The sequence below is a fragment of the Neomonachus schauinslandi genome, chromosome 10 (assembly GCF_002201575.2).
Source record: "Neomonachus schauinslandi chromosome 10, ASM220157v2, whole genome shotgun sequence".
NCBI lineage: Eukaryota > Metazoa > Chordata > Mammalia > Carnivora > Phocidae > Neomonachus > Neomonachus schauinslandi.
In genome coordinates, this window is record NC_058412.1 from 80,551,950 (window position 1) to 80,569,366 (window position 17,417).

General features: G+C 38.6%; 1 pseudogene; it reads left to right on the top strand.

Moving 5' to 3' along the window:
* The first annotated feature begins 4,247 nt into the window (after window positions 1–4,247).
* LOC110572061 lies at window positions 4,248–14,652 on the top strand (annotated as a pseudogene).
* Window positions 14,653–17,417: the final 2,765 nt, after the last annotated feature.

Sequence of the window (17,417 nt, forward strand, 5' to 3'; positions counted from 1 at the left end):
ATTGGTTGCCATCTCAGGTCATGATCTCAGGATCGTGAGATGGAGCCTCACGTTGGGCTCCACACTCAGTGGGGAGTCTGCTTGAGATGCTCTCCCTCTCCCTCAGCCCCTCCTGCTCACACATTTGCTCTCTCTCTCGAATAAATAAATAAATCGTAAAAAAAAATAAAACAAACCCCCCCCCCAAAAGTGGTCTGAGGAGTCCAATATCACTGGTCAAAGGTGTAGAGGGCAAACTCAAGTTCAATCAGCACCTGATTTAAATCACAAAGAATCCGACCTGCAGAAGAGATGAACAGTTTCAAAACTTCTGTTTGATGTTTTATTTTCTTCAAGCGGGCATCTGGGTTAGTGATTCATAGATATCTGAGGACTAGAATCCAACATGGGAGAAGAAGAAAGTCAGCAATGAAGTGAGGCTCAGACTCCTTGGCCACTGGCGCCATTGAGGGTTCATCTGAAGGGGAGACCCGAGAAGGTCAGGCTTCTCTCCATTCTGCAGGTGCAGTGAGGGGTGTGGTCCTGTAGGATTTCAGCCTGACAGGTGCATACACAAGGAGTTGCTCCCACTGGCATGCTCACTGTGCTCAGGGACAGAGATTTTCAGATCCTCCTTGTTAGGGAAGAGAAATAGCAAAAAAAAAAAAAAAAAATAGCGATTGAATTAAAAATGGTCAGAGGACCTGAACAGAATTTTTTCTGAAGAAGACATACGAATGGCCAATAGGTACATAAAAACATCCTCAGTATCACTAATCATCAAGGAAATGCAAATCAAAACCACAATGAGATATCACCTTACACCCGGAAGAGTATCTATTATCACAGAGACAAGAGAGAACAAGTGTTGCTGAGGATGCGGAGGAAAGGGAGCCCTCATGCACTGTTGGTGGGAATGTAAATTGGTGCAGCCACCATGGAAAATAATATGGAGGCTCCTCAAAAAGTTAAAAACAGAACTACCATATGATCCCACAATCCCACATCTGGGTATATATTTAAAGGAAATGAAATCACCACCCCCAATAAGATACCTGCACCCTCATATTCATTTCAGCATTACTCACAATAGCCAAGAGATGGAAACAACCTAAGGGTCCATCTATGGATGAACGGATAAAGAACATGTGGTATGTGTATGTATATATACATACAATAGAATCTATTTCAGCCACAAAAAGAAGGAAATGCTCCTATTTGTGACAACATGGATGGACCTTGAGACATTACACTTAGTGAAACAAATCAAACAAAGATAAATACTGTTTGATATCACTTATAGATAGAATCTAAAAATGTTGAACACATAGAAGCAGAGACTAGAATGGTAGTTTCCAGAGTCTGGGGGAAGTGGGGAGATGATAGTCAAAGGGCACAAACTTTCAGATATAAGATGAATAAGTTCTGGGCAACTAATGTACCACATGGTGACATAGTTAAAAATACTGTATTGTAGGGGCTCCTGGGTGGCTCAGTCGGTTAAGCATCCAACTCTTGGTTTCAGCTCAGGTCATGATCTCAGGGTCGTGGGATCAAACCCCACATTGGGCTCTGTGCTCAGTGTGGAGTCTGCTGGAGATTCTTTCTCCCTCTCCTTCTGTCCCTCCCCCTGCTCACTCTCTCTCTCTCTCTCTCTCTCTCAAATAAATAAATATATAAAACCTTTTCAAAATACTGTAGTGTATAATTGAAAGTGGCTAAGAAAGTAAATTTCAGTTGTTCTCACTATACACACACAAAAGAAGAAGGTCATTATGTGAGGTGATGGATGTGTTATTGTGGTAACCTTATTGTGGTAATCATTGAGCAACAGATATGTGGATCAAATCAGCATGTTGTGCACCCTAAACTTACACAATGTTACATGTTAATTATATCTCAATAAAGCTGGAAAAAAATGTTCCAGAACATTCCAGAAGCCTCTGGTTCACTTCTGTCCTTAAACTATCCCTTTGTTCCTGTCACACCTGACCATGGCTACTTTTTACACATATCTCAACCCTCTTCAAACAGAAGGAATGCAATTCTGAAGGCCCCTCTTTACTTTCTTACCCAAACATCTGCCTCCACTGTGTCATCCTCAACCTTTGGTTTCAGTCTGATTCTACTTACCTTCAGTGTTTAACTGAGACAATCTGTGACAGCCACTGGATCCTCGTGACTCTTTTGAAGTGGTGTGTTTAAATGGTTACATGAAGCTTGGGAGCAGGCTGCCTGGGTTTGTTTCCCAGCTCCAGTTTTTACTAGCTTTGTGACTTGGGGAAAATTTTTTAACCTTCTCTGTTTCAGATTCATCATCCTATAAAGTGCCTGCAGTGCCTACCTCCTAGGGCTGGTTTGAAAAAAACATATAATAGCTATAAAGTGCTCAGTGAAGTGTCTGCCCTCTAGCAAGTGCTCCTACGTGTTGGCTTTTATTAACATGTGGAAGCAGAACAGGTAACTCTTCTTGAGGTCTTCCTGTCAGAGGAAAACAATCGTTGAATGGTTCTATGCAGTAAATGACAAAGGATTTTTGTTTTGTTTGAAAAAGCATGTTTATTTTCTGTACAACTACTTCTGTTTATTTTCTGTACAGCACCTACAATCACAACATGCACTTGATATAGTCTTCACATAATACTTCACATAATACTTTGGATAGTCTGTTGAAAGTTTCCATTGGTAAATTATTCCACCACCAATGGCCGGTGGGTCAAACCAAGAGGTTATCATATGGTTTCATTAATACCACATGTTTTTTCCCAAGTAGCCATTGCAACAACGATTGAGTTAATCCTCGTACGATGAGCGAAGGCACAGCAGTATCATTAACCTTAACTATAAATCTTAAAAAATTTATGTGGAATGTTTTTATAACCAAATCTGGGTCTGTAATGTCACCATGCTGTAGCATCCATGTTGTATTCACAGTGATATTGCAAATACGACAATCACCAGAAGCAACTGTCTCAGAATTGTCTGATGGTGGTACCCACATCCTGGTCTTGCCCGTTTTGCACGTGAACATGATCACCTGCTGAAAGTGTTAGGAGCTGTAAAGAGAGTTGCTGGATCCCCAAGGGTGTGTTTTCTCAAGGTGGCCCCCTTCTTTTGACAGATTCTACATCTCCGTATTGTTTAACGCAAAGGCAAAATGCTAGGGCAACTTGTCACGACCTGAGGAGGTATTGGTGGGTCTTAATTGATCCATAGATTAAAATGTTCTGGGTCAGGCATTCCTTTTAAGAGCTCTTTGTAACAAACAGGTCTCTAAGAGATAACTGTACCTGCATAAAGGAGACAAACTAATAACATAAAAGAAGCAAAAGAACAAAAGTTGAACCATATCAGCTTCTAACAAACATTATTAGTAAGTCACATGTCATAGAATTTTTGGGATTGTTATGGAATATCCTAATACTTTTACTGAGATTAAAATATAGGCCTACTTCTGTTTCATCCAATGTTCTTACCAAGGATTGCGTTTGACCAGCAATTGGGGCCACTAATTCTACCCTGTAACAAAGAGCAAGACAAATAACAAAATAGCAAATAGCACCAATCAACCTCAGAATTCCTGCAAGAATCTGGATGGAGATTCAGAATTTTTTTTTAACATAACACTCCAGGGAACCACGCCAAAGGATCAGAGTTGACAACAAGTTGGAATCTTTCAGTCATTCGTAGTTTTCCATAGTCTTCCCCTTTCTATTTTAATGAGCCAATTGCATCACAGGAGAGTGACACCTCAAGAAGATGACTTTGAGCCACTCTTATCAGGGAGCCTGATGTGTGCGTCTTAGAGCCACACACGTGTAACCCTGGATCTGGCTTACTGCTGTGAAGATGGCGATTCATGGGAATCGAGGCCAATGCAGGAGACTACCCTGACTGTGTGTGCACATGAGAGGCAAAAAGGCAGAGATGAGTGCAGGAAGCCAGGAGGTAGCAAAAAGCAGAAGCTGATGTCAGAATTTGCGATGTAGGGAACTAGAAACAGAGAAGAGCCTGTGGCAAGAAAAGTATATAAGACTACTTTAACTTCAGGTATGGGTCATTGTTTGCTTCAGCAACAGACTCCTCTGCATTTCACCTTGGAAACAGCCAGAAAGAAAAGCTTGGGCATAGGAAGAAACACCTGGGATAGAGATGTGCGTCTAGGCTGCCATCTTGCAGGCAGGTGTGCAACCTCGAGGTAAGTGAGGCTGTGAGGGAGAGAGCCGACGTGGGGAAAGTGGATATGGGGCCGGGACTGAGTCAGGAGGATGCCCGCAGGTAAGTGGCGGGTAGAGGAAGACAGCTAAATGAAACACAGTAGAGGGTTTTCTGAGGAGTATACGTTTGCTGAGAAATAAAAAATGTAACCAAAGAGGTGCCTTCAGCGATTATAGAGGCAGAGTGATTAAAAGTGCCAACAGTGGCAAAATCATTTACTGGATTTGACCACACTGAGGTCATCGGTGATTGTAGAATGAAACTCTTGGGTCTCTTTCCACCTCCATTTCAGACATTTTCTGTGATGGAACAAATCTCACAATCAATAATAATCACCTCCCTGCACTAGATCCTCAGACCTCTTCTCATCTAGCCTCTCATCAGCATTTGACAATGTTGACCACTTTCCTTTGCTTAATTCCTCTCTTTTCTGGGATTTTGATGTGCAAGCTACTCTTTGTTTTCTATTAACTCCAAAACTGCTCTTCTGTCCCCTCTCCCTGGCTGTTGTCAAAGTTGCTCAAAGATTTATGCCTGTCCCTCTTCACTTCTCACTTTATATTCCCTCTTTGATCCCACCTGCATCTGTGATTTCAATGACCGATGAAATAGTAACAACTCCCCATAGTCAGTCCCAGTATCTCTGTTGAGTCCATACACTTAGCTGGTTACTTGACTTTCATTTGAACGTCTCAAAAGTCCCTCTCAACTCAGCATTTCCAAAACCAAATTCAAGTTATCTTCCTCTCAAGCCAGACTGTGCATGCTCCGGTCTTCTACCTCTGTTCCACAGCTTAGGAGTGGGAGCACTGTCCATTCTGCTATGCAATCTGGAAGCCTCTGCTTTCTCCTCATATCCATTCTATCACCAAGTCCTGCTAATGTAACCTCTTCAGTACTTTTCTCCCCCTCTGCTACCACCACATTGGTTTAAGCTACCCTCCTCTGTCACTATCTCTATTGAGATGACTTTATTACTAATTTTGCTATTTTAAACATTGCCCTGAAGTTCTTTGATGTATCTCACATTGACAAATGAAGTTTTATGTTCTGTGCCCTTGAAATTGGCTGCACTTGGGACTGCCCTGACCAATAAAGTCTCATTAAAGTAGCCCTGTGTTACTTTAGAGTTGGGTCATAAAAGGCAGGGCAGCTTTATCTTGCTTGCTAGAATGCTCATATTGGAGCCCTGAGATGCTCAGATCACCATGCTCTCAGGAAGTCAAGCCACGTGGAGGGGCCACATGTAGGCATTTTGGTTGGCAGTTCTATTTTTTGCGCTATCTCAGCCAAAGCCTAGACAAGTGAGCGATCAAGTCATTTAGATGATTCCAGACCCTTCACTCCCAGTTTTTAGTCTTCCCAGCAAAGGTCCTAAGCATCATGGAACAGTGGCAAGTAATGCCTGTTCTCCCTCTGCCTTCTGCTCTCTCCATCTCCCACCTCCACCCCAACTGTACAAGTTGCAGAAGCACTAAATCAATCAGCATAATCAAAGATTGTTCTAGGAGATGAAAGGTACAGCAAAGGGAATATAGTCAATGGCATCATGATAACAGCATTGTATGGTGTCAGATGTGGTGAGCGTAGCCCAATATACAGACTTGTCCGATCACTATGCTGTGCACCTGAAACTTATGTAATAGTGAGTGTCAACTATACTTCCATAAAAAAAAAGCTGAGAAATTTAGGGGTAATTTGTTGAGCAGGAATAGTTACTGAAACACTGATATATCCCATCTATGTCTGCACATTGCTACTTTGTTCTTGACACTGCAGAGCCAGAGTAATCTCCCTACTTAAAACTGTTCAGTCGGGTCCCACTGCTCTTAGGCTAAAGATGGAAATTCTTTTGTTTTTTTAAGATTTATTTATTTATTTTAGAGAAAGAGAGAGAGCACGTTGAGTGCACAAGTGGGAGGGGTGGGAGAGGGAGAGAGAATCCTCAAGCAGACTCCCTGCTGAGCGCAGAGCCCGACACAGGGCTCAATCCCAGGACCCCAAGATTGTGACCTGAGCCAGAATCAAGAGTCAGCCACTTAACTGAGTCACCCAGGTGCCTCTAAAGATGGAAATTGCTAATGTGACCTCAAGGATTGAGCAGGCGTCTCCACCCTCATCTTGTAGCACACACACAACCTTTGTCCTCTGATTTCAGTTCTCTGTGTCCCCCACCCTCCTTCCTGCCATGGTGCTCTGCTCCGTTTCCTTTGCCTGCTCTACTCTTCCCCCGCCTCTTCCCCTGAAAAGGGCCATTCATGCTGCAGGTCACACAGCAGTCATGCTTCCTCAGGGAGACCTCCCTTGGCTGCACAACTCTAGGTCACATTTCCTCATTGCATGCTTTCACTGACCCCCATTCCTCTCGGCATGACAGTTCCCACTGTCAGAGAGTTTGCACTTTATTTGGAAGGTAATAGGAAGCCACTGAACGATTTTGAGCGGGTAATTGACAATGAGATGTAAAATATATCCAAGCAAGAAGCATGGATACATTTTACATGTTTTGTTGTGGTTGTTTGTTTTTGTTTTTGGTAAATATCGCATTAGTTTCTGTTTCCTGCATTAGACTGTCAGCTCAACATGTCAACAGACCATGTCTGTTTCTGCTCCCAGGAGTATTCTTGCAGCTTTGCATGGATCTTCGGTTTTTAATTCATGTAACACTGAGTATATACTTGGGAGGATGAATGAACAAACCTTGGGGGTTTAGTTACAAGGTCAACGTTTTTAACCATTATGGTTTATGGCACAGCTTTAGGTTATGGGGAGGGTAAAGAGATGAAGTAATAAGTCTGGTCTTCAGGAAATTACAGTCTGCTTGGGGAGAGATGCATTACTAGGATATGTACATCACTACCTCTGATGGTTGAGCATCTATTGTAAGACAGACACCATGCTACGTGCTTTATATCAACTATGGTATTTATTCTTCACCACTCCTATTTTATAGATCAGAGAACCAAACCTCAGGCAGGGTTTGAACCAAAGACTGATTCTAAAAACTAGGCTGAACGCATGAGATTTTTCTTGGTAGAAAATATTTTAAGAACAGCAGTGGGAAATAAAGTAGATTGAATCTGATTTTCAGGCTAAGGAATTTTGAGTTTATTCTGTAAATAGTGGTTGATCTACTAAAAGATTTTGAGCAGGAGACTGCTGTAATCAAAACTGATTTTTCAGTACCATGACAGAGCATCTGGTGTTGGACTAGCCTTCTTACCACAAATAACTAGAGGGATGGACAATGCTTATTAAAAATTCATCCAGACTTTGGACGGCAGGCACTGTATACCTCGAAAGAAGGAAAGCTATTTAGGTAACTCCCACATTGCCTGAGATTTTTGCTTGCAGGCACTTTCTGAACTGTAGTGCAGGGCAGGGAGCACAAGCGTTACTGTGGTCATCCTTAGCTGATAAGACAGTGATCTGAGTTTGGAGATGTCTTTTGGAGATGTCTTAATGGGGAAAGAATACCAGAGAAAAGGGAACTATACAGAGAAGCACCAGAAGTCCTTTTGGGGATTTGGCTAAATACGAAGCTGCACACACACACAGTTTGAACAAAGAACATCTGTTGAAGCTGTGAGCTAAAAATGAGATCCAAATCTCTGTGAGAGGTAGGAGATATTTAAGTTTTTATCAGCCAAGCCAAAGTGGAGAGACCTTGCTGAAACTGAGTAGTAAGTAGAGCTAGTCCACCATGGGTAAAGGCTAATCTAGACCCACCCAAAGAAGCTTTACAATAAGCTTTCAAAGGATCAAGTGGATCCACAAGTAAATTACTTCTTACTAGAACAATAGTCACAATTCAAGGAAAATAACAAAATCCAGACACAAAACAGCATAGCATCCCAAATATCCAACATAAAATAAAAAAAATCACAAAACATTCAGAAAATCAGGAAAATGTGACCCCCAAACCAAGAGAAATAGAAACAAATATGAGAGAGATGCTGGAATTAGCAGACAATGATTTTTAAAATAGCTATTTTAATTACTTTCAAGCTTTAAAAAAATGTGACCATAGTAAGGACCAAATAGGACATCTAAGGAAGGAAATGGCAATGAAAAGGTTAAAAAAAAAAAAAAACACAATGGAAATCCTATAACTAAAAAAAAAAAAAACCTGAAAAACCAATATCTGCCATGAAAAAGTCTTTCAGTGGGCTTAACAGTAGATTGAATCATGCAGAAGAAAAAAATCAGGGAACTTGAAGACAGGGTAATAGAAACAGAGACTATAGCATAGAAAAAGGAAGAAAAGGTGGAAAAAAAGAAAGAAAAGAGATTCAGGGACTTGTGGGACAGTAAGAGTCTAACACAACATCAAAAGTCTCAGAAGGAAGAAAGAGATTTAAATACAAAAAATATTTAATGAAATAATCATGAGAACATTTCAAAATTGGGATGAAAAAAAAATTCCAGAATTCTAAGAAGCTCACCAACCACAGACAGAATAAATACAAAGCAATGGCATGCATAATCAAATTGCTGAAAACCAGTGATACAGAGAAAATTTAAGCCAGAGGGGAGGAAAATATATTACCTATAGCAGAATGATAAAAATGATTGCTGTGTTGTCAGGAACAGTGCAAGCCAAAAATAATGAAACAACATCTGTAAAATGCTGAAAGAAAAAAAAAAAACCACTTAACCCAGAATTTTATATCCATTGAAAATATCTTTTAAAAAGGAAGGTATGTGTTGTGGTGAGTGCTGTGAATTGTGTAAGACTGACGAACCACAGACCTGTACCTCTGAAACAAATAATACATTATATGTTAATAATAGAAAAGGAAGGTGAAATAAAAAATATTTGTATGCAAAGCAAAACTGAGAAAATGTATTACCAACAAACCTTCGTGAAAAGGCAGGTTAAAGGCAGTTCTTCAGGGTAAAGGAATGTGATCCCAGGTGGAAACAAATTACATGAGGGAACGAAGAGAGTAAAACATGGTAAATATGTGGGGAATATGTTTGATAGTGGATTTAAGACATAATTTACTGTTTAGAGGTGCCTGGGTGGCTCACTGGATTAAGCGTCTGCCTTCAGCTTGGGTTGTGATCTCAGGGTCCTGGGATCGAGCCCCACATTGGGCTCTCTGCTCAGCTCTCTCCCTCTCCCTCTGTGTTCTCTCTTTCACTCTCTCTCAAATAAATAAATAAAATCTTTAAAAAAGACATAATTTACTGTTTAAAGTAAAAAGTAACTAACCATGTATTGTAGGGCCTTAATACGTGTACAAGTAATATGTATCACAACAATAGCCTAAAGGGGGAGATAAAACATATTGCTTTAATGACTTTAATGTTCTTTCATTTTGTTTACATGGTCTGAACTACTGGAAGGTAGACTATGAAAAGTTAAAATGCATCTTGTAAATCCTAGGAACCTGTAGCAATAATAAAAATAAACAGGTTGAGATAATAAGCCAATGGGGAAAAAATGCAATATTAAAATAATTAATCCAAAGGATGCCAGAAAATGATGAATAAAGAATAATAAATAGGAAACAGCACAATGATAGACACAAACCCAATATTAATATTTACATTAAAATATTTACTTTGCTAATTAAAGACAGAAATTGTTAGACTGGGTAATAAATAATAAATAATACCAGTACTAATAATACAAATTTCTGGTGTCATTCAGATAATACTCGGCTACTTACTAAGTAAGTCAAGTCATGGTGGCACTTATCATTTTACACGGTGCCTCTCTTGAAGAAGAAAATCTCTCTGCTAACAATGCTTTTGATTTCTTCCACAGCAAATAGAATTTGCAAATTCAAAACTAATCTTCTGTAATTCAATTCTGCAAATATTTGAAAAAAATTAGGAACGTTTATAATTCCATGTAGTTACCACATATGTTTTGAAATAATGTTTCAGAGTAATGAGAATGTATAAAACAAAGCATTTGGCTATGGAAACATTGGAAAAACAAGCAAATTTAAAGGATGTTGTAAATTCTAGATCTTTATCTGATAAAGTTAATCACTTTGAGTACGACCTGAATAAACATTCACAGTGGATTCAATAACATGAAGCTAGTAACGGGATAAAGAAAGGTTTACGGAGAGGGGAGGAAAGTAATGGGAATTCAGTTCACTGTGTGCATGAAGCAAATACAACATAGACATGTGAGTGTCTAAGATATCCTTAACATTACCAATGAGTAGGATCCCAATCCACTCAAGATAAAGTAAATTATACTACAGAATCATAGGATTTTAGAGCAGTTAAAAGAAACGAAAGTAAATGGACTAAATCCCCCAATTAAAAACAGAAAGTATCAGTCGGGATTATTAAAGCAAAGCCCAAGCATATGGTGTTTACAAGGCACATAGCCAGTAAAAAGACACAAGTAAAATGAAAGTGGGAAGTATGCCACGTAAACTCTATCAGAAAGCTGGAGTGGCTGTATTAATATCAGACAATGTAGATTTTTAGGACAAGGAGTACTGCCAAAGAAAGAGACATTTCATAATGTTAAAAAAAAGCAATTCATCAAAAAAGTAATAATTATAAAGCATATGCACCCAATTGCCAGAGCTGAAGTGAAAAATCACCAAATCCACAATCATAGCTGGAAATTGCTTTGATTTTCTTTCAGGAATATACTCTTAACCTTAAAACAGATCCAAAACACCCCCAACCTCTTTATGATATAAAAAACTCAATACACAAGTGATTGACCCAAACTAACTGATGTTTACAACACTTCACCCAATAACCACAGAATATTCTTTTCAAGTGCATATGGACCATTCACCATGATAAACTATATTCTGCATCATAAAACAAGTCTCAACACTTTAAAAGTATTAAAATCATACAGAGTGAACTATCTGACCAAGAGAGAATGAAATTGGAATTCAATAACAAATAGGTGTCTGAAAAATTCCTAAATTATTTGGATATCAAATAATGCACTTTTATATAATCAATGGGTCAAAGAAAAAGTTATAAGAGAAATTAGACAATACAGGGAACAGAATGTGTGCACATGTGTATGTGTGTTTATATGTATATATTTGTGTGACAAAATTAAAGCAGTGCTTAGAGAGAAATACATAGCTCTGATTTATAATATTCATGAGTTATAATAGAAGAGAGGAAAGGATTAAAATCAGTGACCTAAACATCTATCTTAAGGAAGACAGGAAAAGAACAACATTACAGTCGACCCTTGAACAACATAGGATTGACCTGCCTGGGTCCATTTATACATAACTTTTTTGTGATAAATACAGTATAGTACTGTAAATGTATTATCTCTAACTCCTGCATTGTTCAAGGGTCAGCTGGAATCAAACCCGAACTTTATACTTCAAGGTAAAAAGCTGAATATTTTCTTCTTAAGAACAAGCAAGATATCTACTCTTCCCATTTCTATTCAGTATTATACTAGAGGCCCTAGGCTGTATAATAAGACAAGAGATAAAAGACATAAATATTGGAAAGGAAAAATAAAATTATCTCTGTTTCCCAAAGAAATAAGTCTGTATGCAAAAAAAATCACTCAAAGGAATCTAAAACATAAAAGCTTCTAGGGCTAATAAGTGAATTTACAAGGTCATAAGATGCAAGATCAATATATGGAAATACTTGTTTTCCTATATCAACAACGAATAGTTAGAAAATAAAAATTTTTTAAAGAATATGATTAACAATATGTGTAAAACCTCTACATTTCAAACTATAAAACATTGGTGAGAGAAATTAAAGTAGATACAAATAAATGAAGAGATATAGAACATGTTTATGGGTTGAAAGTCTAAATAATTCTAAAATGTCAATTCCCTTCAAACTGATCTACTGATACAATGTAATTCCGATCAAAATTCTGGAAGATTTTTTTTTTCTTTTGCAGAAATTGCCAACCTGATTCTATAACTTATATAAAACCATAAGGAACCTAGAATAAGCCAAAATAATTTTGAAGAAGAAAAAGTTGGAAGACTCATAATACCTGATTTTAGCACTCACTATAAAGCTATGGTAATCAAGACTGTGTAATACCAGCATAAAGATAGACAAACAAATGAATGATGAAATAGAGAGTCCAGAAATAGGCCTACAAGTATATAGTTTTGACTAAGACCTTAAATTACTTTATTGAGAAAAAGATTGTTTTAAGAAATAGGAATATAAGAGCTATATATCTCTATAAGAAATCTACCTAGATTCATATTTACATTACATAAAAACCTTAATTTAAAATGGATTAGAGATTAAAGGTAAAAATTAAAAATATAATACCCCTGTAAGAAAACAGAAAAAAATTCACTTCACAATCTTGGAGTAAAAAAAGATCTCTCAAAAAGGACCCTAAAAGCCTTAACTTAGAAAGAAAAAATATGTATTCGACTTCATCAAAATGAAAAACTTCTGCCCATGAATATTTACACAGCATCGTTATTTATAATAACTCAAAATGGAAACAACCCAGTGGCCCATCACCTGGTGAATGGCAAACAAAATGTGGTCTGTCCCTATGATGGAATACTACTCAGCAGTAAGAACAAGTGAAGTTCTGATACACAGTAAACATGGGAGGGCCTCCCAAACATCCTACTAAGTGGAGGAAGTCAGGCACAAAGACCACAGAGTGTGTTTCCCCTTGCATGAAATGTCTACAGCAGGCCAATCTACAGAGACAGAATGCAGATGTGTTTGCCTGGCACCAAGAATGGGAAGAGTGGTTCACTCTAAGCGGGCCTTCAACTGTCTTGTTGCAGTGGTGGGGATGTCCTAAAACTGGATTATGATGGTGGTTGCACAGCTTGCTAACTTCACGAAAAATCATTTGATTGTACACTTAAAATAAGTGAATTTTGTGGAATTAAATTATGCCTCAATACAGTTGTTGAAAATCATTCAAAATTGTACAATGAGTTGGAAGAAAGAAATGAAAGGACAGTACAAAAGATAGAAATGGAAGGTACCTTTTAAAATGTTTACAGTGAGTATGTGTAACCCATTTCAAAATTAAACACATTAAAAAAAAAACAATGACTTTGGGGGTAAACAAAAAAGATGTTGATAACAATGGAATATAAATATCAAATAAATAAATATCAAATGTTTGAGCAAGAGATCTGAAAGACTTCTGTGATTAAAATCTCTAAATCTGTAAAACTTTTTTTATAATTTTAGGTTTTTTTCTTTTTTATTGTTAGTCACCATACAGTACATCATTAGTTTTTGATGTAGTGTTCCAAGATTCATTTTTTGCATATAACACCCAGTGCCCCATGCAATACTTTTCTAAAAAGCACGGAAGAGGACTTAAATACATGGAATGGCGTGCCAAGCATCTGGAAAAGGACCCTCATCATTGTAAAGACAGCCATTATCACTAAATCAATCCATAAACCAAATCAAAATTCTGAAGACTTTACAAAATGAAACCTAGAAACTTGACTCTAAAATTTATCTTTCCCTATCAAATACACACATATATTAAATAGAAAGTTACTGGTCTAATAATTGACAAATAGAACAACAGGGGAAAAATAAAACTTTCCATAAGAAGATTCAAGCCGGGAAACAGGTTCAAATACCAAAAATTCCAAGGTGTGAGTACTTGATAGGCATCAAAGGACAAGAGTTCATCAGTCCAATTCAAGCCAGTTACCCTCATCTACTTGAACAGCTGTTATCTACTTCAGACAACACAGAAGATGAAAATTAAAATGTTGAATCACCAATTGTCCATTTTGGACCTGAAGAAAACCGTTCAGAAGACGCAGTCATGATGAACACCCCCGTGGTGAAGGCCACCTTGGAGATGGGCTTCAGTAGAAGCCTGGTGAGGCAGACCGTGCAGAGTAAGATCCTGACCACCGGGGAGAATTACAGAACCGTTAATAATATTGTGTCTGATTTTACTTCACGTGGAAGACGAAATAAAGGAAGAGGAGAAAGAAAGAGCAGCTGAGAACAGAGAATCAGACGACGTATCATTGATCCAGAAGAACAGAATGGTGCTTTTCCAGCATTTGACTTAAGTGCTCCCAATCCTGGATAGTCTGCTAACTGCCGGAGTGATTAGTGAGCAAGAACACAGTGTGATTAAGCAGAAGGCACAGATGTCTCTGCAAGCAAGAGAGCTGATTGATACTGTGTTAGTAAAGGGAAGCTTTGCGGTCACCATATTTAAAAACTCTACAAGAAACGGACCCCGTGTTATACAAGCGTTTCTTTGTGCAACAGGACATAAAGTATATCCCCCCGGAAAATGTCTCAGATTTACCAGTGGAAGAGCAGTTGAGGAGGCTGCAGGAAGAGAGGACGTGTAAAGTGTGCATGGACAAAGAAGGTTCCATAGTGTTCATTCCTTGTGGCCACCTGGTCGTGTGCAGAGACTGCGCCCCATCTCTACGAAGATGTCCTATCTGCAGGGGCGCAGTCAAGGGCGCAGTGTGTACGTTTCTTTCATGAGGAAGATCCCAAACTTTGTCTACACTTTAAAATTAATGGATTAAATGTATTGTAATTTTGACTACTATGCTGGTTGGTTTCCTTAAGATATTTATCTATTTGCAACTCAAAACTGTTTGATATAAATATATATCTAAACGCTGTGAGCCGTGTATACCTAAGAGAGAGTGAGAACGATAGGCTTTTGTTCATGTGAACAAAGAGACAGCACTACAGGCACAATACTAAATCAGAATTTCCGCACTACTGAACTCACAAGTGAATGAAGCTTTCAGAATTTTAAATACTTTGGAGTCGTATTAAGAAACAGGAGCACGGATTATCTGCCTTTCTTGATCCAAATCCTGTATGTAGAAGGTCTTGATATTTGTTGAATGACTTTTTGGGGACCTGGTGGTTTTGTAAAAAATTCTGTGATGAACATTTTAATAAAGCCATAAAATTAAAAAAAAATGAGGACTCATCATTGAATTTGATTTTACCGCCAACCCAGTAAAAACAAACTTAAAGTATAGATTCAAGTTAAGTAGACAGGGAAGAGGATGTGGCACACTTGTAAACCCGGTGCCTGTTTTCATGTCACATTGGGATGCCCTGAGTATGGCAACGTCTCTGTCAACCTTGTCCAGGTGTATCCCACATCCAAGCTAAGGGCCCAAATGTGGGATGAGCCGGGGAGCACCTGACAGGGGAATGGGTGGGGTGTGTTGACAGCTTTTACCTGCCTGCGGAGTCTCCAGGAGGTATTTGGATCTCTGGGTCTTTTCCCAGGAATGGTAAAACCCTAGCCAAATGAGCCTGGGATCAGGAAGGTGCTGGCAAAATACCTTTATCCCTTATTGGGGCAGCCAACTTGGCCTCCTCTGTACCCTTTCAGAATCCAGTTCATAGACCTGGAATCATGGACAGATCCAGCTTAGTTGTGGCCACTCTTAGAGAACCATTTGGATCCAGCAGATAATAAATACATACATATATACTTCTGCTCATATTGGAAGACAGTGTTAAGAAAATGAATAGGCAAGGTACAGAACAGGAAAAATATTCACAAAAATTTACATTTGAAAAAGTTCTTTTATCCAGAAAAATAAATATATATATCCAAAATAGATGTATGTTCCTTATGACCCCACAGTCCCATTTCTAGGTATATGTTCAAGAGAAAAGAGAACAAATATTCACAAATAGACTTGTACAAGAATATTTTTAGCTGCCTTTTTTTCACAGTATCCCTGAATTAGAAACGATTCAAAGTCTGTCAACATGAGAACAAATGAACAAATTGATATAAATCCATAAAATGAACTATTATTCAGCAATAAATAAGCATGAACTACTTGAAACCCATAGCAACATGGATGAACCTCAGAACCCTTATGCTAAGTTAAAGAAGGCATGCACAAAAGAGTACGGAATATTTGTTTTTACTTATATGAAGTTCTAGAGTAGGCAAGTGGAATCTATGGTGACAGAAATCTGAACAGTGATTTCCATCAGAGGGCAAGGAGGTGGGAGTGGTGGAAATTGCCTGAGGTGATATGGTAGCCAACCTCCAAGATGGCCCTCGATGATTTCTCTCCAATATTCACAATGTTGTATAATTCCCTCTCACGTGGTACCAGGCTTGGCCTGTAATAGAATAAAGCAAAAGTGAAGGCATGGTATGCTTCTTCTGAGATTAGGTTACAGACATCGTAGCTTCAGCCTTATATTCCTATTCTCTCTCTCTCTCTCTCTCAATCTTCCTCCTTCTCTCTCATTCTCCCCAGTACTCTGGATCATGTCACGAACATCCCTATGGAGAGGCCAACATGGTAAGGACCCAAACCTCTTGCCAACAACTGAGTGAGCTTAGAAGTGCATCCTCCAGGTCCAGTCAAGTCCCCAGAGACTGTGGTCCTGGCCCCCGGCTTGACTGAAGCCTTAGGATAGATGCTGAGCCAGAACCACCCAGTTAAGCCACTCCCAGACTCCTGACCCTCAGAAACCACGTGAGATAATAAAACAGAAAGCTTGTTGTTTTACATTGTAAGTTTTGGGGGATAACGGGTTATTTAGCAAGACGTAACTAGTATTGGTGGGCATAGGGGAGCTTTCGGGGGTAACAGAAATGTTCTATATCTTGATTGAGGTGTCAGTTATACAGGTTTATGTATATGCTAAAAAAACCCATAGTGCTATACTCTTAATATCTGTGAATTTATGTAAATTGTAACTCAAGACAATATATTGTCTATATAAAAACATTTAGGTTTAAGAAGTTTCTTAAATATCCAACACTCAGGCACAGTCTTGGGAAGATGTGAACCTTTTGGCAGACACCAGAGACAACTGAGTAGTAGATACTATTGCTTCTCATGGCTTCCACCATACTTTGTAATATCGGAGAAGACTCTTCAGGTCTTTCCTATGGCTGGCAGTTTGGGTGGTGAGAACGTCCTTGTGAATAGGTGCCCAATATGAAAGTATAATTCTCAAATTGTTAAAATCATAATTCTCATAGGAGTAGGTAGTATCTGTCAAAATTTAATTAATGGGGGAAACAACAGGACGTCAGACTAATTCCGTAAATTTATGAGAAACTGGAATGTTGAGATAATATTGCTGAGTTGGTTACAAAATTGCTTAAACCATGTCTGTTATGTTATCTTATATGTCAGACAGGAACCAAAAACTCATCTGACTTATCAGTTTTCTGCAAACTAATCTCTAACTTTGCAGAGTTGCAAAATAGCTGAGCTCTAACCAATTTTGAGTCAACATTA